The following is a 16,098-nucleotide window of genomic DNA, read 5'->3' on the forward strand; positions in this document are numbered from 1 at the left end:
TAGGGATGGATGGCAGCCTTTAAAATATTAATAGCTCCTCTCATCATGTAGGACTCACCCTGATCTCAGTGAATCTTTGAAGACTGTTTTGTCAGCCTATCTTATCTTCCCCATCACAGCACTGTGTGGCAGGAGAGCCAAGTGCAGGCAGTGAGATTAAATTGGGGCTGCCAGACTGAAGGGCATGTTGGGAGCGTGAACAGTGACACCTTCCGCAGTTATTTAGTTGTTCTGTGAAACTAAAACATGTTCTAATATTCATTAGGTTCACGTACAAGTGATTTAGCTTATCACGTACCCAGAACAAATTCCCCAGTTTTTGCCCCGAGAGCATGTACCAGACAGGGAAAGGCTCTTCCCACACCACGCTCTCACGTGGTTTAGACATGACCTCAACCACTTTCAATGGTGAACTCATTCTGTCTCCACTCACAAAGAACTATGTTAAAGAATACCCACCTAATCCTTCCCTATGCCTCCTGATTTTCAATAAACTAGCTTACTCTTCCATCGTGTCTGGGCCCAGCAAGTGAAATAGAAGAGGAGAGAAAAGAAGAGGGTTATGCCTTGGCCATTGCATGAGTTACAAAGAAGTCTACCTTAAACCCAACAGCTATCCCCTATAGCATATTCAGCGGCTCCTTGGGGATGATAGGTTCATCTTCTGGTTAGCACTAACAAGCTCATGAGAGCACAGAAGGTGACACAAACTTTAAGGGATGTGAAATATTATGTTGATTTTGCTCCTACAGAACATGTGAAAAATTCCATTTTAAAAAGACTCACAATGGCAAAATTCCAATGAGTTTTACCAGAAATAACTCCCAGTACACTCCTGATACAAAGGCCAAATTTTATGACCTTTAAGTCTTTGCTACGAGGATGTACAGCTGCTCCAAAAAGATTTCCACTTAGAAAACGTGCAAACAACCCCACCCCCAAATTAACATGGAGCATATTTTTTTTCCCCCTAGCCTGTTTCTCAGATATGACAGAACCATTATAACTGATATTTTCCAAAATCCAACCTGAACCACTCGTATTATAAACAAATTGTAGTAGGCTATGTAAAGTGGAAGTGTTCGCATCTAAGTGGAGACTGGGATTATGACACTATTTTACACATCAACACAATTTATGCTGCAAAGTCAATTGCATTCATCAGAATATTCCAGATATAGGACAAATTTAGAAAGTATGTTCTGGTCCTTGTGTTTTCCTTACAAGTAAAGAAGGAGGCAGGGCTCTATGTGTGCTGGGAGGTTATTAAAAATGTATCATCACATACATAGGAGAGCTGAATTTAATCCTGCATGGGTGCTTATAAATTCAACATTTGCTAGCTTTCCATTCCCTGACTCTGCAAATAGGGTTTACTAAGCACTTTGCATTTAACTGGTTTTGTTGCAAATTTTGTTCTTTAATGAAAGAAATATTTTCACAGATTTTTTTTAAAGAGCATAAAGAAAACACAGGCTTAGTTTTAAAATATATCTGTAGACGTTATTTTAATCTTTTGGATTTTGAATTTTCACTGAAAATTTGCCTGTGATCAAGTGACATGATTAAGCTCAGAAAATTCACAAAAGCATAACTTTCCCAGGAGGGGCAAAAGTTGCAGCAAGAAAGCAATTTTTGTCATGAAAGTGTTTGTACTCATTCTGAAAGTAATTATGCTGTGACATTTCTAAAGCTTAAATAATGATTAAACTATCACATGCTATGAACTCAATATGTTTAAATTTTCATTGCATCTGGCTTTCAAGTGTTCCTTTCATATTACTACGGCTCACTAGGGGATTTACATAGCCAGCTAGAATCACACACATGGGCTTCCTGCACCATTTAGCCTAAACACTTTAAGAAATTTATCCAAACCGTAGAAAAAAATTTTTTAGTAAAAAGTTTGGAGCGCGTGGTTTTAGTTCACTAACTACTGTATAGCAGTTTTTATTTTGTATCTGAACAAGCAGTAATGAACAATTAAAACATACATACATTTCAATAAAGTAATTACAAAGTCATTTGAGAGAGACAGCCAGATAGATATTTTAATTTTAATAAGCCCACGTTTCTCAAGCAAACGTAGAATAGAGTTGTGGCTGCTTACTGTAAATAGCTAAGTCTAAACCAAGCGTACAAATGACGAGATACATTTGAGATCAATCAGCGTGATCTTGAAAAAACACAAGTTCCTTTTTCAGAATTTAGGCACTATAAGCAGTCCCGTCTTGTCTGATAGGGAAAAGATGGATCGCTTTTCTTATTAACATTCTTGAGATTTCAATCTGAAGGCAAACCCAAACCTTCTGAAGAGCCCGCAGCTTGCCCAGAAGAGAAGAAAGTGGTTTGTTTGTGCACTTCGATATGCTGATGGCTCTTGACAACAAACTACTGTTTCTTCCCGGCAAAACCTTAAACTCTGTTGTGTTGGTATAAGAAAGTGTTCATGCAACTATTTTTCATTTGTTTTCAGAAGAGTTAAGGCAGCTGGAAATTCTCATTTTCAGTTAGGCACTGGAAATCACTAGTTAACTACTAGAACAATTCAGTCTTGTTTGTTCCCTTAATGCTACATAATTAACTACCAATCTTCAATTTAAAATAAGCTTGAAAATAAACACTTCCAGCTTCATAAGGTTTAGTTTAGCAGATACCGAGGATTTGTACTATTGCTTTAAAAATCAGTACTATGTTTTGTTTCTGTTTGGGGGTATAGGGAAGATATAACTACCTGTTTTCCCCTATGTTTTTTCACCACCACACAAAAAAATCTATTTGTCTTGTGAAAGAATATTAGTGTTGGATTATTCATTGTGGATAGTACCAAATTTTCACTGATTCAGTCAGTGCCACTTTCCTCCTGTATTAAAATAGTACAGATACGAGTGCAAATTCAGAAAACTAAGTCACAGCCATCATACTGCAAGGGACGCCACTGTGGACTAACTTCAAAACATGGAGCAGGGTACAGTAATTAACTCTTTAATTTGTCTCCAGTTTGGTGGACACATACTGCAAACAATACCTTCCTCTTCTTCTTAACCTCAAGCAGAGCAGTGTGCAAGGCTCCCCATTTTCCTCACCTTGGCTGCTGTAACCCGGCTCAGTAAGGAGCTCAAGGGAGAGGGAGAGGGTGTGCATCCTGCTTGGGACACAGACACAGTGCACTTAAGCTGAGGAAAGCTGCTGGAGCACAGAGGAGAGGAGACGGAGGGGAGAGGGAGAGGAGAAGAGAGAGGATAAAGGACATGCCTACATCAGAGAGCCAACCCACAATGAAACCTCAGAGGTGATGGAGAGAAGAGGGCTTTTCTAGGAATCAGAGAAGGGAAACAGGAGTTTCCTTTGCGGTCTGGAGACCCAGGTGCTGGCAGGCACGGCAGAGTTAGAAGAAAGGAGTCACCCGTTCAGATAGTGAGGGGAGGGGGCAGGCTTCTTGTGAAGCCCTTTTAATTAGTTTATGTTACTCACCCCTCTTACTGGCACTTATGTTGGCTATTATGTGGCCATTATATTGGCTATTATTTTTCTCTTTCAAAAACCTAATAGTTTAAGAGATTTGGAGCGCTTAAAAATTACTTACTGAGAGTACCTGGCACACTTACTTCATGCAAAACGGAAGAGGAGCAGATGCAGTGCAGGACTCGGCCCTACCCTGAGTCCCATCACTGAAGAGAGCAGCACTGAAGCCCACGCTTGCTACCTTCCTGCCACATTGCATTCGACAAAATAAGCACAGCCTGGCATTACACTGAACAGGCTGATTCATGGCACTTAGTACGCTACACACGGCCATAAATGTAAACTGGTGAGTTATAGACTCCATCACAAGCCATAGCAGAAGGACAGCTTCCACAGCCTCTGCCTGCTTCTGTCAAGGGGGGAGTCAGGGAAGCGGGAGGCAAAGGTTGCAGAATGAGCCCCACCACGCGCAGCTGGGGCTATTCCTGTGCCCCTCACCTGTGAGGGATAGGGTATTGCACTGGCAGTATTTCTTCATGGGCCACTGTTTTTCTTTCTGAACAACAATACAATGTGCAATGCTGCAATAAGACGCAGTGTAGCTATTTAAAAACCAAACCAAGGAAGTGAGTGGTCTTAAATGATGAGATTATTATTAATTCAAGGACATCACAGTAACAGTTGATTACGGGAAACCAAAGTGATACAAAGAATCCAGGTTACTATTATCATCCATGGCCAGGTCAAAAACGGGGAAGAAACTGAAATTATGAAAACATTTGTCCTTTTATTTTCAAGAGCAATATTTTCCTTGGAAATAAAATCTTTTGCCGGTTGTTTCTGCTCTCCTCAGACCACCTCCTCTTCCTTCTTCCATCATTCAGAGTAAAAAAAAAAAACCCCAAGCCAACCAAGCAAAAAAAAAGATCACAACCTAAAACCTCCATTTTGAATTTTTTTTTTTAAATAAATTATTCTTGAACAGCGAGTGTTTGCATGCAAAAATACTTTATATGGCTGTTTCAAAACAGCAGAATACTAGGATACTTCTCAGCACCTGCATATACTGTTCTAGTTCTACTAATGCTTGCTTAGGCAACAAAAAATTAGTTACAAGTCTAGAACAAATACACATAAACTTCTAATTATTCTACTTCTTATGCAAAAAGTGACAAGATATTACAGACCAGTAAGTAAAAAAAAAAAAAAGAAGAAGAATAGTAACACAACAACAAAATTCCACCAGTATAATTATTTTACCATATTTCTCTATTTAGGTCATCCCTTAGATTTCCTTTTTTTTTCAAACCACACTTTGCAGCATACTTAAAACAAGATAAAAGAAGCTTTCCATTGTGTGAAAAAAGTGTATTTTGCTTTTAAATAATATCCTGTTCCTCAGCATAAAAATTTATGTTCACTTGTGCAACTGACATTATACCCACATTTCATCAGAACAATCCAATTTATACATTGAAGAAAGGTCCAAAATGTTCATTTTTATATGCTCAGAAACTGCCAAGAGTTAAGGCTACTATATTCAAATCCATTGGAATATCCTTGCCGATTTCAGCAGGAGTCAAATCGGTTTTTAAGATATTCTAAGTGCATTAAAGTGGTGTGTGCTAACAGAGAAAATGTACCAACTGAATATACAGTATAAAATCAATTTTTAACAAATATGATGCTGGTAGAAGAGTAGCTATATTATTAGAAATGTTTAGCAGACCAACTACGTCAGCACCACTGCTCCAAATTTTAAAAGCATGTTTCTTTCTGCTAGTCCTCCTGCGACAAGAGGGGATTCAACACTCCCTGGCATTGCCAAACTCCAGGAGTACAACACGTAGCTTTCCTTCCCTCACTCGCTTGGAAGCAAACCCCAAGAGAAGCTGGGTGCTCAGCTGCCCACCGTGATCCACAGCCCTGGGTGGTGTGATGCCCAAATTAAGCAGAGCTTCAGTGAGAGATTACAAAAAATAGGCATCAGCATAGACAGTAGTTGAAAAGCCAGGGAACTTGGTTGGGAATTGGAGCTGGCGAGACATCACAGGTTTTCTTCCCTTCTCCCAGAGGGTAGGGCCTTGTCTGGTGACCATGCAAGTAGCAGAGCTCACCCGACTAGTATCCCATAGTGGTCATAAGCAGAAGAGTATCTCATGTAAGAAACCCAGTAGGAACTCGGGCTCTAAGGAGCTTACCAGTATCAGAAGTCAAGCAGTTTTCTAAGCGTTGAGAGACTGGTCCAGTACCCTTACACTGATCAGAGATGGGGGGCAAAGAAGCACGTCCTATTAAATTTTGCTATTTGTAATACTACTAGATCATGAATGAGGATTTAAAAACAAACACATGATGTCAAGTTTGGTAAGATTTAAGTACAATCAGTATTTGTGATATGTATTTTTACCTACAGTATGGCAAGTTAAGGTAGTAGAAATCTGTGGATTAACTCCATTACAAACTTAGAGAACTTTATATTTTTTCTATCTTATACTGTAGCGTCATTGCTTGGTCACAAAGCTAAAAGCCAAATGAACGTGGGATTCTTGTAAAGGAGGAACTCACAAAAAGAAACCAAAGAAATTGTTCCCTGTGGGGATATCAATGACAGCCTATCCCTAGCATCCACCAGTCAAACATCTGAAAAGTTACTCCCATTTCCTAATCGTTAGACTGCAGTATCTCATGGAGTACTTCACAAATTGTAGCTTCACGGTATGTAACAATTCAAGATGATACTATAGCAATAGTACGGTCAATCTTCAAAACAAACAAACAAACAGGCTGAATTATGAAACAGGACTAATATATTACCTTACAGAGCAGAATTTATCATGGAACAAGTATTCAGTAATACATTATCTGCTAGTTGTTCAGTTATAAAATAATTACCATATAATGACAAGTTACATATAGTACTATATTATTACAAGATTAGGGCATGATTAATTCAGTATTCTAAATCTATGCAATAATTACTTCTGAATTGGCTAAAATAATTACACTACAAACTACAGAAACATACACCTAGTCAGCCCCCATGAGATAACTGCATGCTTGTTAGTTTTTCATGTGAAGTTCCCAACAAAAGTATCATGCAAGTGAAAGGAGAAGGATTTTTTTCTCTCCTTAAGATTTAAAGTCATCATTGGCTTACTGGGGCACATTTCCTTCTCCAAGCAAGCAGCAAAGTGGAGCACTACTATTGTGTTATACAATTCTATTTCGTCAGTCATCTATTGCGATACCAGTTCTAATTGACAAAGGAAATAGACCAAAACGCGCTCGAACGAACATTTAATTAGCTCCCATACCAATTATAAACAACACTTCACTCACCTTCGATCAACTGACAGAAGTAGTCATGATAAATTATAGACTAAGTGTAAATAAAGTGGTTTTAATTAGTGTAATTAATCACTTCACACATTCTTCAACCTGCTTTGCTCTTTTGTGTAACAGTTGAAAGAAAGCACTAGCAAAACTCCTTTAATGTCCTTTAAACATTCATTTACAGAGTTAATAGGTTGAGGTGCCTCATATCCCAGTGAGAGGAACCATCTCCTAACTGTTAGTATATGCCAAATTAAGGATTTCAAGTACCAAAAAGTCATCACTTACTGTTTCTTCTGCCTCTCGGGTCATTTAGTTTGAGCATGAAATATTGATTCCTACCCTACAACCTACTTTTTTTGTTAGTTCATTTAAGTGTGTGTACTCATGGTAAGTAGTTGCTAACCGCTTCTAAAGCTGCGTTATATTTGTTGCACAGTTTTGCAAAGGAATGGATGACTAAAAAAGATGTAATAAAATAAAAGATCAGGTCAGGTAACTGTGAAGTGGTCACTCAATTTCTGAGTGTTCAACTGTATTTGGGATGCTGGGGGAATCCTGGAACTAGACTGAAAGAACAACAAACCCAGGGATAGCTCTTGATGGTAACCTGCCAGTGTCCTTCCACAGTATTTGACATTAAAGAAGAGGGGATGATAGTTAAAGACAAGGCGGATGGACCTGTTCCTAGTGATACTAAATTCTTTGGCATCTCACTGGTTTATCCTGTTTTCCAAGTCCTGCTCCCAGAATTAAGCTGCATATCTGGCTGGGACCAGGAGTAAACTTTCCCTCCAAATCGGAAGGGTAAGGAACATTTGTTTGTCTGTTTGTTTTAAACCCCTCTGTTGCAGTATGGCCTATTTTTGAGGTCATCTGAAACATTCTTTGAAGAAACTCTCTCTTGCTGAGATGATTTAGGATGTTTCCGGAAAGTGAAGGAATTGAGTGAGGGGAAGGGAAGCCCTGCAAGTGCCTCAGGGGGTGGCAAGGAGCAGCCACCTTGCCACTGAAGTACAGACGTCTCTCCCCGCTTCCCCATCTTCTGGTCTCTGGGGAAGTTGCGAAAAGTACAGGAGGAAGCAGCGGCGGCAGGAGGCAATTGTGGGGGAGAACCCGGGGAACTAGATGAGAGACCTTTGTGGCTATCATAAAAAGAAGATGTTTTCTTAATTCCAGGTAGAAAAAGGAGAGATTAAACCAAGGCAAAACTTAAGATCTGAAGATGAAAGCAAATCCTCTCAGCTACAACTGTCAAACAGATTCTGTGGGAAAAGAAGGATTTTCAAGGCAACTGTTAGTCAGACCTCAAACAGAAGATAACAAGTAGCTATAATAAAACAATAGTAATAAGCGTTGCCCCCATTCTCCCTCCAAATCCAGGAGTAGTACTAGAATAGTACCAGGAAAATATTTCAAGATCTACCTTCTAGGAGGTATTAAATATTAAAGATATCAGTATCCTTCTATTATAAGAAAAAATGCCAAGGCTGCAATATAACAAAAACATTCCATACCCTAGTAATGAAGAAAATCAGAAAAAAAAAGGGGGGAGGGGAGCAAATGCAAACTTAAAATGAATAAATGATAATACTTTATATGCTAAATCACAAGCAGCTCCCTTGTTATGAAACAAACACATCTCTTTAGATGAGAGGCAGCAATTCTTAAATGAGTACACTGAAAACAAACTTGTTCTACAAAAAAGGAAGTAATTTATATGCAATACCATGCTCTACCAGCATTAAGAGGGCTATGTTCTACATTCAAATACAGAAAAGGGCTTTAGTGTTGCTACAGAACCTATTCTTAGGTACTGGAAAATAGGATTTGGTGGAATGCATTCAGAAATGTAGAATAAGTTCATTTTCATCCAAGAATTCTATAAATGATATATATCTGGAGAAATGATGCAAAAACTAGGCTGATACCATTTTGTAAGGGAACAATACAAGGATATCCCTTCTAATTCTCCTTCCGACCTAATTACTATTGGAATGAAAGATGAAGAACACTTTATTTCAAGAGTAAGTGAACTGGGAATAGAAAATAGTTTCATTAGATGCTGATTATCTTATGCTTTTTACACAGGATAAAAATTCTGCCATTATTGTAAGAGGAAAACAGAGGTGTTGGCTAGGATTTGAAATAATAAATCACTACTCCAAGGGATAGCAAAGCACCACAAATGTCCACAAGAAGTAGTAGAAAAACATGAGACCTGAAGTGCGTAGAAAAAAACAAGGGCCTGCATCCCACCCCAAGAGTAAATGGTGCTTTTTTGATTACTGAAAGATTTTTTTTTTTTGATGGTCATATTGAAATCCCAGAGTCGGGGCAGGGGGGATAGCACCAATGTCTAATTCAGAGAGGACACCTGACACTACCAGGTTTCCAACTACTGCATAATGCTCATGAGGTGCCTCCAAATAAAAGGAATCCCTGCGCAATAAAACTAGGACTACAGAGTGGCAAATGTGATCTCCTCGTAGTGTTTGGTAGAACCATGTTTCAAAACTTTGGCACTCGCAAAATACTGCCCCGTGCTTAAAATTCGCTAACTGTGCACCTGTCAGGGACAGGAAGAAAACCAGAGACAAATAAGTAGTTCTTCAATATCTGAGCTTAGTAAGGAAGTATTTAACAGGGAGGAATTTCTTTAGGGATAGATAACTTTTATGGCAAAAAGTTGTAGGTGATATATTATAAAGATAATAGAATTTCCAGTGAGTTTACATAAAAGTCTTCTGGAAGTTAGGAAATGTGTTGCAAATATGAAATACCACCAGATTCATGGAACAAGGTAATGTAGCAAAGCCTAAGCAATCCTGACATAATAGGGTAACTTCAGTGTTGTTTACTCAGATAGTGTATGTTTTGCCTTCTATACCATACCACACATAGCATTACTCCAGCTGGTTCTATGAAATGTAATACAGCCAGACCTGCTTTCATAAGCAATACTTGGTAATGTTTGAAAGTAGGAAAAAATCTGGAGTTCCATTACCAATGAGAGAAATTACTGAAGATGCTCGAGAACAAGACCTAAAGACATGCACTGAGCAAGAACAGGTTTATACATATTCAAGCCTAGAATACAGTCTTTGTTTTTTTTAATAGAAAAAGCTATCCTAAATTTAGATTAAAAACAAGGATAACCTACTATTGCCAATTTTTAAATGATCCCAAGATTAAACAACTTCTTTTGTAGAAGATTAATCATATTTTATGAAATCGCTTGCTAAACTCTGCAGATATTGAAATCAGATAGTCGCTGAAAAAGGTAATTTATCATTGATCATTATGATGATGTGCTTTATAGGAGCAATAGATAGAAACAACACAGGAACAAGATGGGCAGCAAGGATAATAACTAAATTACATTTCTGCACTACGGAGGACACAAAGAGGAAAAATAATATCCTCTAGCCTTCCATCTAGGGATATCTAAGGATGATCTGGAGCTCTTTTGGCAGTAAAATTTCTGCTGGCACTTGTCACACCTCCACGAGAAGCCTCTGCCAACAAAACCTTGTCAGTGGCCTAAGCTACACACGACGTAAATTACACGAAAAATATAAATCACTTCTTTCCACAAATGGCATGATTTGCTGATGGTGACAATGTTAGTTCAGTGAAACTCTGCAGGTAGTACGCAATGCTAGGAGTGGCAGAAGTCACACAATACTTCACTGTAACAGAATTTTGCTATCTATTAAAAGATCAGACTGCAGAACCACAGGAGAACAGTACCTGAACTGAGCTTCTGGATGGGATTAGACACATTTCTGAATGTGACCACAAAAAGAAACTTGCATGCAGGAGGAGGCACTGCATGCAGTGACACAGACAGCAAGCTCCGACTCAGAAGGAACTGTCATGTTTCCATTTGGGAAACATTGAATTTTGGCATAAATAATTGTTATTTTTTAATTATCAGTCTCCCATTTTGCAAAGAATAACTACATTTAAAATGGAGTGTGTGCTTTGTTTACAGAAAAAAAAAGCCAAGTTAATTAAGAACATATTTTGCATTATTAAGTCCTAATTTTTTTGGAAGAATTTTATACCTTTGAAGACCAACTGTGAATGTCAAGTGTTCCTAGTCACCCTCTGTGCCTAGCGCAGCCTAAAGCTGCTATTCATAGTATTAAACTAATGTGTTCCCTTTTTATTTCTAGGAAATAAAATCAGATGGTTATAGACATCGCACAAACATGACTCAGACGGAAGCTGAATGCATTATCAGAAATCAAAAAATCAGACAAATCTCTTCTGATAGACCTAAATTAGACTGTTGAAAAACTAAAAAAAGCACCTACCACCTTCTGACTTTGAAGTATATAAAACTACTCGCAGATATATGGATCTAATACAAAAGGCATCAGTAGATCTATTACGTTATTATGTTGTTCTATGAACTTAACTACTAGCACAAAACAGGCTTCCTCTTATCGTGCAAAGTAGAACTCCATTTTTTCCTGACCTTTGACAGGCTTAAATCTTGAATCTTTTCTGTCCACAAATGAAAATGGCTATTTGGTCTCTGAGGCGAGCCAGTTCAGAACGTGTTTAGCACTGCCTCAGAAGTCAATTAAGAAGTAAGTCAAAAAGGTCAAAATTTTATGACAATCTTTTTCATCTGCCAAAAACTCCTCTGCCATAAAAGAGAAAGTAAGCCCTTTTGCTTCTGCTTTCTCTTTCTGTGTCCACCAATTTGCACTACTCTCTGCTCTCATGTTGTATTCAGAAAATGCATTTCTCCATTTATAAGGCCAAGGAAAAAATGGAGGCAACTCCCTACTCTGCGTTATCATAGAAGTCACAAAAATCCTACTTTATTGAGAGCTATGTAAGCTGCATGTAGCACAAAAGAAATCAAACCCAAACCCATACCAGCCAAAATTTTCTGTTCCATATACATCATCATTTTACACAGGCTAACAAGCCAGCTATCTCTTTTTCAAGGCTGCATCTACACACTGCTTACGCTGACGAGCTGGCATCGGCAGATCCCGGAACGACGCGGCTCTTGGCACTTCTGACTGTGCCGAGCGCGCGGGCGCTGGCATGCCACTAAGGCACGAGTAGGGCGAGCAGTTTATCAGTCTGTCATGAGGATGTGGGTGCATTTGTTTCCTGGCCCGTACTACAGACACAATATTTACTGATGTTCTTTTGCCTTGTAGGTTCGGATGCCAAAAGTCTTTCTTTGTTCTGCTCCTACAGATGCTACCATAAGTCACTGTCATTTTCTAATGAATTTCAGTAACTGCTTCCTGCGGTGGATGAGGGAACACCTGGTTGCCTGTGCAGGATTTGTGTTGCCACAGGCTAAGCATTACAAGCCGATCACTACCTCCTTTCCGTCTTTGATGCTGCTACTAATTGTTCCTGCTTTCCTGGTCTTGCACCTTTCCATTTCCCCCCTCCATATATGTTTTACCTGCTTTTACTGCTCCTGTGTTAGTTTGACATTCACATTTGGTACACAGTAATAAAGCTAGATTGTGAGGGGTTGTTTTCTTTAGGCAAGGTTTTTAAGTCAGTTGCACAGCATAAAATGACACCAGGTACCAAAGTCAGATTCATCTCAGGACAAGCAAGCTCAGAGATATGAAGTAATATTGTGATATCAGTGTGGTATTTATATATAAAAGCACATTTCATCATGTAGACATAACCACAAATAAGGAAACTCCAAGAAACATGCTGCAGGTGACAGCACATTGAAACAAAAAATCAGCCTATAGGCTGCTGTACAGAAATGGAGGGAAATTAGAAATGACTTAGTTGCAATGTTGTCATAGCATTATCTGGACGTGACTCAACGTGACACACCAATGAGCAATGTGGATTCGCTTGAAGTTATGTAAACATGTAAAAAGTCAGGATAGCAAGGCCACTTTTACACAGAAAATGTGTTTTGATATTTTTTTTTTTCCTCTGGGAATGAATCATCATCTGTTTTGGGGACAAGACACTGAGGCTTTTTTTCATGATGTGTGAGAACAGAAAAGATAAAGGAACTGGAAAACGAAAAGATGGAATTGAAACAAGAAGGGAAGCAACAGACATAAGGATATGGTAAGACAGCAATGGGTAGTTTAGGGAAAAATGGGATAGCAAGAAAAGGCAAGACAGCGCAGGAAAGGAGAGGGCTAGGGAGAGATACTAAGATGGCGTGTCTCTGGCTGGAGATTCCTTCCTGAGGAGAGGAAACTGCAAGAGGCAGCCTGCAGCAGTTTAGGTCCAACAGTAAGGGCACGTACCAGACCATTACGTTTTGAACAGTACTTCTGCCAGTGGCTTCTAGCGCTTTCTCCCTGAAAAGCCTATAAACCCCCCAGACACCCTACCAATCTACAGAAGGGCTGCAGAAGAATTGGGGCGATTGACGCCCTGCATAGGAGGGTGCCCACAGCAACCCCTGTGCCACCCCTGAGGAACCAGGGAAAGCAGAAGCGGCTTCCGTGAAGGGTAATGGTTCCTTCAGCCTTCACCAGGCCTCCTGCTTGTAAACAACCACACGTGAACTTGAAGACAGGCAGCGAACCAAAGCAGAACAAGATCAGCTGGACCCAGGTCACACTCCCTAACACTCCACTGTCAGAAACCCATGGTGGACCATGGCTGGTGAAGCACATACCAAAGCCTGCCAGGAATCCCCGTGGTGGGAGCCCATACTGTGGCTCTGCTCCTAAGTTTGACTCTTTGCAGTCGTCTCCTCCTGCCTGCATAAGGGAAGAGACTGAAAAGGAAAACTTCACTCACGCTCTCAAAGTGAGAAGACTGACATGAATTTAATAGGATGCGATATGTCATCAACAAAGACATGCCTGTTTTACCTGGCCCTTACCATCCCGATACCCGTGGTAAGAGCAGAGGTGAGGAGTACTGAATGACAGTGTTTAAGCTACATCTTTCCATCTGGTGCTATTCTTGATACCTTTGAACTCTGCCTCTGACAGAGGATGGAAACAATAAAGTCCAAGCTCAGGATGCTCAGCGCTGATGGAGCATTTCCTGAGGCAGCACTGGCTGTAAACACTGATGCTGAGATGTAAGAGCTGGCTCTCAGGTCAGCACTAGAGCCTGCTTCATATTATCAAATCTTAATGTCTTAGCGGGGTTTAGCAATGAATCTACAGAAATTTTACATGGTCAGCTATTTTGTAAAGACGTAAATCTCCTGCTGAGGACTGCCCCTGGAAGCAGCTCTCGGTGTTTGCTACCAGCCCGTGGCTATTACAATGTTAAATGACATGATAACTATTTCATGCTCACACTTATGGTGACTAGGGCCAGAAAAGGGAGGTGGATAAAGGAAACAATATCTTATCCCCATTTCTCAGAAATCTAAGTATTTAACAACTACTTCAAAAGACTGAACTTGACCCACAGTTGAGACAATTTCTGTACAACTTTCTCTGTGAGAACATACAACGAATAACTGTGAGACCACCCTTTAACAAAAGGTGTCCACCTTTCAGAAGATTTACCCCATTACAAATTGGGCAAAGATGACTTTGAAACCCCAAAGTTTTGAAGCCAAGATATTAAAAAGGCTTGTAATAGAAGATATGAATGGAACAGGGAGAGGCATCCAAAATGCCCAACCATAAATATTTACCCTAAATATATTACAATACTGACAGAAGTTTCATCAATAAATCAAAATGTCCTCAGACCTCATACTCTGAGAGATTTATCTGGAGCTAAGAACTGTTGAGTCAGACAACTGCCAGGTTTGCATTAATGCAGCAGAAAGAAAGGTGGTGTGACCCATATTATGCACTTCTGCCACTCCTACTCCAAAGACTCCGATCCTAAAACGAAAGAGTGGCATACATGCTTCCTAGGTGTTTTTCAGTTCTGAAACATACTCAGAGAGCACATGATTTGATTAGTGTGTATGTTGACCAGCAGATCCCACGAGAACACCTCCTTTGTGTGCACAAAGAATGACTCAGCTGGATCACCCTGGCTCTCAGAGCAGATAATGACATGGAAATAACTTCATCTATCAACAAATTGTGAGGTCCACTGATGCCAGATTTCATCTCAGTGAGCATGTCAGCCATCTGACAGGTGGCAATTTCACAAAGCAAGAGCTATGGGATGGAAAACACATAAACACACATCCTTTTACACATTCATTGTGTATATAATGCCTTTTTGTTTCAATCCATTTTCAGTATTTATGAATAAAGCAGCTGATAAAGGATGAAAATCATAAAGGTTGAACAAGGAGTGCTCTTTCAAACTGGGACATCTGCTTTCACACTGAGTAAAGAGGATCTCTCTTATTGTAGAAAATTGCTGAAACAAAACTGAATTAAGAGAATAAAATAAGAGCTTAGCCCATCTTTTTAGCCTCAGAATTAGACAGGTTATTTAAGCGAAAACCACATCTGTCTAATACAAAAGCTATATATAACTCCTTGTGATAAAAATAATCTGTTCTGGTAAGGTAAGTCGTTCTTCAGAGGAAAAAAATCAACATCAAAATGGTACTATTACCCATTTATGCGGCATTTTGGGCAAACAGTTTCACACGTTAAGAGTTAATATATTGTGGGATTGAGTCCTTAGTGGTGAGCCATGCTTTTTCTTCCCCAGAAGGACTGAGACATCCTTAACTGCCTGCACTTCTGTCAACATGTAGCCTCACTGAAGTGCAGTCTGAAATGGCATTAGCCAAGAAGACAGTGTTATTTAATCTACATTGTATTTATTCCCTTATCAGTGTGCTGAATTCTGTAATTAATCCTGAGCACCAGGATAATAGGGTCACAGATATAAATAAAAATATATTCAGAAAATTTGGGAAAAAAAATTTGTCTGGAGTACTGGCAATGTCAGACGGAAAAAACTGCAATTCCAATATAAACCACTTATTTTTAAATTGAAATTTAAAATGTAGCATTTTAAAACTATCGGACAATTGGAAGACTGATCCAAGAGGTTTTCTGATCCATGTCAACAAGAACTCTGTGGCTGCAGTCTGTGGTATCGATTTAGAGAGCAAAGAAGGAGGGTTGCCACATGAAGTGATTAAGCAAGTGAAAAATAGCGAAACAATTCTGTTTCAGTTAGAAACTTAAACACCAAAAGCTCCATAAATCTGCCCCATAATCCTTTTAAGACCGGCCTTATGCTCATTTTGTGGAGACTGAAGCAAAGGAAATAGCGTGAAAGATTTAAGTATAGATACCTTAAATTAAAATTAGAGACTTCTGGATTAGGAGACATTTGAGTCTGTGGTTTAAGTTAGGAAGAAAGTGCCAATGGATT

At 39.3% G+C, this 16,098-nt stretch overlaps 1 protein-coding gene across 7 annotated transcripts in view; it reads right to left on the reverse strand.

Moving 5' to 3' along the window:
• CTNND2 (catenin delta 2) overlaps positions 1-16,098 on the reverse strand; it is a 689,093-nt gene that overhangs the window by 305,943 nt on the left and 367,052 nt on the right. The gene's annotated exons all lie outside the window — the stretch shown is intronic.

The sequence above is a fragment of the Calonectris borealis genome, chromosome 2 (genome assembly GCF_964195595.1).
Source record: "Calonectris borealis chromosome 2, bCalBor7.hap1.2, whole genome shotgun sequence".
Taxonomy (NCBI): domain Eukaryota; kingdom Metazoa; phylum Chordata; class Aves; order Procellariiformes; family Procellariidae; genus Calonectris; species Calonectris borealis.